Source organism: Theropithecus gelada, chromosome 7a (assembly GCF_003255815.1).
Source record: "Theropithecus gelada isolate Dixy chromosome 7a, Tgel_1.0, whole genome shotgun sequence".
NCBI classification, from domain to species: domain Eukaryota; kingdom Metazoa; phylum Chordata; class Mammalia; order Primates; family Cercopithecidae; genus Theropithecus; species Theropithecus gelada.
Window position 1 is genome coordinate 4,286,326 of NC_037674.1, and position 8,143 is coordinate 4,294,468.

Genomic DNA, 8,143 nt, shown 5'->3' on the forward strand with positions numbered 1-8,143 from the left:
GGAGTTGCTATTATTGTTCATATCTATTTCCAAAGGCTGAAAAAATAAATTACCACAAACTGGGTGGTGGCTTAAAAAACAAATGTATTTTGTCACAATTCTAGAGGCTGGAAGTCCCAAATCAAGATGTCAGCAGAATCCATTCCTTGTGGAGCTTCTGAAAGAAAAGCCTCCCCAGACCCCTCTCCTAGCTCTGATGTTGCTGGCATGTCCTGGTCGTTTCTCGGCTTGTTGCTCCATCATTCCAGTCTCTGCCTCCATTGTCACATGGCACTCTTTCTGTGTGTGTCTGTGTCTCTTCTCTGTTTCTTATAAGGACAATAGTCACATGGACCAGAGCCTACCCTTATCCAGCTCATCTACCCTTGATTACATTTGCAAACACTGTACTCCCAAATAAGATCACGTTCACAGGTATTGGGGGTTAGGACCCCCAAAGCATAGCTTTTTCGGGGGACACAGTCTAGCCCACAAAATTGTCCACTGACATTTTCTATTAGACATGGCAGAGCCAAGAGGCGCTCAAGAGCATCCCCTGGGTTTTTACGGGGGACATAGTTCTTTCTACCTCCCTTGTGAGCAGAAACCCAATTTCTGCTTAGAGATCAGCCCGGACAGTTACTCTATTCTTTGTAGTGGAATAAGAAGCCTCAAATGACAGAATAAAGCCTCAATATCCCATTCCACGGACACAGCCTTATTTTCTCCAGCAGAAGCGCTTCTCCCTTTGGAACTAGTATCTCCAAACCAGCAAAGCACAATATTCTGGAGGGAGAAGCAAAAATCCTGCAGAATTTCCAATTATGCCTCTTTGATTTCCAGACTCCTGTATTCTGTTTATTGATTGCTGCTTCAAAGCATATACCACTTCCAGGATACTGTCACTTGATCAGCACTGTAACTGAGTATTCTCAGGCCATTCTGCCATTATATCAGGACAAGGCAGTAATTGGTGGAGATCAGTGTTGCCATCTGCTTGCCCTGTCATGTGGCTGAGTGGATCCCCTGGAAGTTAATGCTGCTGAACCCATAAGTGGCTTCTATCACCACTTCCTTAGCCACTTTATACCTGGACCCATTGAGCAAACACCCCGGAGCCTTCCAGGACACCCACTGAATGTGTCATCACATCCCCCTGATTCCTGGAAGTCTGCTGTGGAGCAGATGACCTTCGGGGAACATTCACATGGGACACAGGTATGCCCCACCCTGTGTCCATTCTGAGAAGTCCATTTACACATCTCTTCTTCGGTCTGTCACTGGTTATCCAATCCCATTATTTCCCAGTCTCTGACCATCTACTCAGAGCACCGCACATGAATTTGTGTAGATCTATACTTCTGGCCATCTGTTATGCAGACGAAATGAAAAGCTAAATTTTACTGCTTCAAGTTTTGTTCACTGGGAAGCTGTCCTTTTCCCTTTGTTCTTCAGTGCTACCCTTGAATGAAGCAGTAGCATTGGCAGCGATCCATTTATGGCTGGTGCCAGCATATCAGAACCATCTGCAAACCAGCCACTGTAGGCAACTCCCAATGAGGTCCTAAGTGTAAATTATGGGAAGAAAAGATGGAGAAGAAGGAAAAGATGCAACTGGAGTCCTTAGCAGTCACCTGCTCATGAAACCTGTTTCTGGACTTGCCCAATCTGATTCTCCTCCCACCTTATGGCCTAGTGTGTTGGTGCATAGCCAATTCATGATGAACAGTGGTCATGAAGCTCTCATTTTGTCTTGACAAAGCTCAGTAGCATAGAAAGATAAGAGTTGATTCTTAAAATAATAATTATATGCAGAATAGTACATGGCTTTTCTCCCAAGCCGTAGATATTTGCATTGTGATTCTCATTTGGGCTTGCAAGAAGCTCCTGAAAACAGATTTTCAATTATGGTTTATTTATTTATTTTTTGAGACGGAGTCTCTCTCTGTCACCCAAGCTGGAGTTCAGTGGTGAGATCTCAGCTCACTGCAACCTCCGCCTCCTGTGTTCAAGCGATTATCCTGCCTCAGCCTCCTGAGTAGCTGGGATTACAGGTGCCTGCCATCATGCCCGATTAATTTTCGTATTTTTAGTAGAGATGGAGTTTCACCATTTTGGCCAGGCTGGTCTCAAACTCCTGACCTTGTGATCCGCCTGCCTCAGCCTCCCAAAGTGCTAGGATTACAGTCGTGAGCCACCATGCCTGGCCTTCAATTATGCTTTTATGCGTGTCCATATGGTCCCAGACACTTACCTTGGAGCTTTGTTGGTTACTTAATACATGGGTTGGTACAGCACTCTCAAATGTGGTATTTGTTGCCTCCAAAGACATTTTCTCAACACGGTGCCCATTTTTTAGTGGTAGGTAATAGATGAAATCACAACTTCTCTTTTACTTTGGAAGAAATACCCAAACATGCTTTAGATCACAGAGCCATGAGAAACCTCCCCAAGGCGTGGGCCTTGAGATTTCATGGGGTTTATTGTTCACTCTTTGCCACACATGTGCCTCATTAAGACATTTCGGGTTCTTGCTGTGCTTGCTCACCAAGTTCAGCCACGATGGTGACCTGGGTGTGGTGGAAGAGGATGTTCTCTGGGATGCAGAGATTTCTCTGAACAAGTCCATCACAGACAGCAGGAGAGTTTGGCCTCTTCAGATGTGAGCCATCATTAAGTTCAAATTCACTCCACCATCCATGCAAACTGTGAGAGCTGCTCCATGGTGCCCAAGTCAGCACATTCAGCTAGAATCTCTGTAAGTGCTCTCACATGGATGGGGTCAGCCTTATTCAGTGTTGAATGCTGTGCTCTGTGGTGTAATGTTCTTAGGATTCATGCACTACATTTACCCATGTTTCTGGTACTTTGAATTGGTGAGTATTGCCCTTTTAATCATTTTTCTTCCCTCTCTCTGTCTTTTTTTTTTTTTTCCTCTCTCTCTCCTATAAACCATGTCTTTCTGGATTGGACTTTGCATTTCTCCCTGTGGAACATACTTGACATTTGTGACCCTAATTTGGGGTCTCATGCACTAACGGGGGATGGGAGTGAGTCCTGACAGTCTTAGATATCACCTTACCATGGAGCTTAAGCATGCGGTTATAAAAAGGTCTTCAAATAAGGGAAGATTCTACAGGCAGGGAGAAGAGGCTGCTTCCTCCAGCAAGGATGGCTCAGAGAGACTTGGGGTGTAAGTTTCCCAGTTTTTCTTGAATGCATACAGATAACCCAATTCCAAGTCTTGGAGAGCCCCCTGCTACAATCAAAGCCTAACTTTTACACAAATGTATTGTTGAGTCTGAGGATTGAACTTACCCTGTAATTTTGTACCTAGTCAATTAAATTCTGCATCTCTTTTACACAGCTCTCTATCTGCCTTACTGCTTGTAAGTAAAACAAAGATGCTTTGCTTTGGTTTTAGTGTCACTGGAGAAGCTGTCTTGATTCTCTGAACATGACGCAAGCCTTGCAGTCACCACCACCGTGAAGGTCAGGTACAGCACCCAAGGCACTTGCTGCAGTATGCCTTTCTTCCCCTGCAATTGAGGTGATAATTGAATCATAATACCACTGCACGCCTTGGGTTATAGGAATCCCATTTCCCACTCAGCATTACATTCAAGACAAAGGACACACCAGGTCAACCCTAACATCTCACATCAGATGTTCATAAACGGCTCACACTGTCTGTACTTTAGGTGTATTTTTTTTACTCATTAAAGAGTCAAGGAGAAACAGCTTTGAAGAAGGAGCCCAAATGATATTAGAGTTCATACTTATTTTTAAACTTCAAAAAGATAGGTATCTAAACACTACTTACTGGAGAAATGGAGGGGTGTATTTTAGCCATTGTAGATTTCCTAACAGTAATTATTAACTATACAACCATGCAAACTCATTATTAAGTACTTAGTGTGCTTTTGACATCAGCCCCGTCGCGATGTCTTTGAATTGCATGAGCTGTTTTGTAGGACAGTACACATCTGTCCTGGAAGTGTCCCAGAGAGCCAGCACACTCCATCACCTGCTGGATTGTGGCTGTGTTGGGAACCTGTCTACGTCTAAAACATATTGGCTGGATAAAATCTGTGGTCTTTGTGAGCTCTGCAGGGGCAAAGCTGGTTAACTTGTTAATTTCAAGGGAGTAATGTTAACATTGTTCATGTGGCTTATGGCATCAAGGTTATTAGAATTTAGGGACTTAATAGATTTCTCCATCTGCTGCATCAATGGTAATTGTAGAAATTAGCTAAAATGCACTACTGCTTAAATGCAATGGAAAAATATTTATTTATTTATTTATTTATTTATTTATTTATTTATTTATTTATTTTTCAGACAGAGTCTCGCTCTGTCGGCCAGGCTGGAGGGCAGTGGCATGATCTCGGCTCACTGCAACCTCTGGCTCAAGCGATTCTCCTGCCTCAGCCTCCTGAGTAGCTGGGATTACAGGTGCGCGCCACCACGCCTGGTTAATTTTGTATTTTTAGTAGAGACAAGGTTTCAGCATGTTGGCCAGGCTGCTCTTGAACTCCTGACCCCAGGTAATCCTCCCGCCTTGGCCTCCCAAAGTGCTGGAATTACAGGCGTGAGCCACCGTGCCCAGCCAAATATTTCTTTCTTTTAGGAGGACTCCTCCCCATCAACCCCCACTTCTTTGATACTTAAAAGAGTGAGAAAAAAAATGTGTTACATTGTGTGCGTGTATATAAACATTAGTGTGTTTGTGTGTGTGTGTATATGTATGTATATTATATATACAATGTGTGTGTGTCCGATTATAATTTTTCTATTCAGAAAAGTTCTCATCTTGTTGTTTATACATCAGTTTCCCCAAATCCTTGATCCATTTACTTACCAGTCATTGTCAATTTCACAGAACTTTCACCAGTTGCATCTTAAGACATGGTGCCTACATGGCCCAGTTAACTGAAGGATTTGCTGTCCCTGGAAAGAAGTCTAGTCCAGCAGGCTTGAAAAAGTCCCTAGGGGCGGAGCATGGGAATAGAATGTGAGTTTCTGAGAATACCTGGCCACCCCCAGCAGGAAGGCGGGCATCAGACCAGATGGCACCAGGCCAGCAGGAACCCACCAAGCACAGGTCTGTGGGTTTGTCCAGAGTCCCTGGGGAGACACCTGTCAGAACCTGACAGGCCTCTGACTTCTCTGGCTACATCCTTCTCCTCTTCCCTTTTCCATTCTGCTGCAGCACCGTGGTCCCTCATCTTCCTTGAACGTGTGGCCCATGCTCCTGAGGGCCTTTGCACTTGCTGTCCTCCATTTTGGAAGGCTCTTTCCCCAAACACCTAAGCGGCTCATTTCCTGGCTTCCTTCAGATCTTCACTCACAAGGCTCTTCTCGGAGGACTTCCCTGACACCCAACTTCCTCCCTCCACAGACCAAATATGACTCTTTTTGATTTTATTTTCTCCTGTAACACTTACCGCTGTCTAACATACTGCATATGCGCCTTATTGACCCCATTTTATGGTGTCTCCTCTGGCAGGACCTAAGCTCCATGAAGGAAAGGTCATTCTTTAGTTTACTGTGGACTGCCCTGTGCCTCAAACAGAGGTTGGTACACAGTAGGTGCTAATAATTATCACATAAATGCACAAAATGATCACGCAAAATCTTACCCTGAGTCCACCCTGCCCCAGGAATAGCTATTGCTAGCACTTTAGTATATCAGCAGATGGACAAATTGGCCTCCAGGAAGGCAGTGTCTTGACTCTGGGCTTGGTGAAGGGACTTGTCGTGGCCAATGGCACGTGGGCAGAAGTGGCTGTGTGCCAGTTCTAAACCAAGACCTTAAGAGGTCTGAAACGTTTCTGTGCAGGCCCTTGCACCTCTGCCACCACCATGAGGAAATATGTGTCCTGGCCAGCCCGCTGACTCGGGAGGGCAAGGATCATGTTTAGCAGACCAGAGCTCTGCTTCAGTGTCAGGATAGAGCTGCTCCATGACCCAGAGATTCATAAGAGTAGGTTATTTTCCTCAAGACCAGTGAGTTTGTTACACAACAGAATTGTGGCAATACCCAACCAATACAGCGTGAATCTTTTCCATTATGTTATTATGCAATTACACAATTGATCATTCTATATGCATTGTTTTGTTATACTGTGTGTCTTAGGGATCCTCCAAGGTTAGTAACCTATAAGCCAAACTTATTCTTTTTAATGGCTGCAGAGTATTCTGCAGTATGGCTATAGCCAAATTTATTTATTCATTCGCTTGTTGATGAATATCTAACTTCCCAATCTCTCCTTAAATCAACAATGCTGAAGTGAACATTTTTATGTATATATGCCTTTTCCCACATGGACTTCATATTTAAGATAGATTCCTGGTGTAAAGTTTATGAATCAAAATAAGTACCTATTTAAATTTTGAGAATTACTGCCACTTTTTCTGAAAGGCTACACATTTGGACTCCCACCAATGATGAATGAGAACATTGATTACCCTGCATCTTCTAAATTAATCCCAGCCTAATAGATGAGGAAAAAGTCTCATGGTTGTAACATACTATTTCTTGATTTTGAGTAAGTTTAACATATTTTCATATGCTTACTGACTATGTTTGAGTCTTCTGAGAGAGTATGCTCATAGTCTAAATTTTTCTGTTAAAATATTTTTCTTTTGTATCAATTTTAGGATCTCTTTATATATTGTTGATATTCATCCTTATTGATTAAATATGTTACAAATATTATCTACCAATCTACCACTTGCCTATTAACTTTATGGTGTTTGGCTTTTTCACTAAAGAAGATTTCAGGTTTTTATGAAGACAAACATTTCATTAGATTTATTTAGGACTTTTGATTTTTGCACATTGCTTAGAAATATTTGTACGTCACTTCAATATAATGAAACCACTCCATATATTTTCTTTGATTAAATTTACAATCTTAATTTTTATCTGGCATTTATACCACTGCAATATTATGAAAATACTCTATAATGTTTTCTCCTAATAAGTTTACAGTTCTGTTTTATATCTGAACATTTTTTATAATGTAAGAAAAATTTTTTCATGTAGATATCTAATTATCTCCAAATTATTTATTGAATGAGCTATTCATTTACTATTGACTTTAAACACCATTATCTTTGTCATAAGCTATTATCTCATTAACAGAAGAGTATATTAATTTTTAAAGAGTTTCAAAAATTTTATAGCAAAAACACATAAAAATTTATATCTTAATTGTTTTTAAGTGTACGATTTAGTAGTATTAAGTACATTCACATTGTTGTGCAATCATGACCACCATCTCTCTCTAGAACATTTTTAATTTGCAAAACTGAACTCTGTACCCATTAAAAAATAACTCTTCATTTCACCCTCAAAAGGGTGAAAAGCCTGGAAAGCCTGGAAACTCCCAGTGTACTTTCTGTCTGCATGAGTTTGACTACTCTAGGTATCTCATAGAAGTAAAATCATGCAGCATTCTTTTTATGACCAGCTTCTTTCACTTAGCATAGTGGCTTCAAGATTCATCCATGTTGTAGCATGTGACAGGATTTCCTTCCTTTTTTAAGAATGAATAATATTAAGGATATATTTCTGAAACCTCGAGCCTGTTTATCTGCTCTATTTTTCTACTTTGGTACCAAAACTACACTGTTTTAAATGCAACAGATCTATCGTGATAAGAAAAAGCTGGTATAGTTGGATGTTTGTCTCCTCCAAATCTCATGCTGAATTTGATCTCCAGTGTTGGGAGGTGGGGGGTAGTGGAAAGTGCTTGGGTTACAGGGCAGATCCCTCGTAAATGGCTTGGTGATATCGGCTTGGCAGTGAGTGAGACCTTTTTCTAATAGCTCATGAGAGAGCTGGGTGATTAAAAGAGCCTGAGACGCCGGGCGCGGTGGCTCAGCCTGTAATTCCAGCACTTTGGGAGGCCGAGGTGGGCGGATCACAAGGTCAGGAGATCGAGACCATCCTGGCTAACACAGTGACACCCCGTCTCTACTAAAATTAGCTGGGCGTGGTGATGGGCGCCTGTACTCCCAGCTACTCGGGAGGCTGAGGCAGGAGAATGGCGTGAACCCGGGAGGCGGAGCTTGAAGTGAGCTGAGATGGCGCCACTGCAACTCCAGCCTGGGCGACAGAGCGAGACTCTGTCTCAAAAAAAAAAAAAAAAGAGCC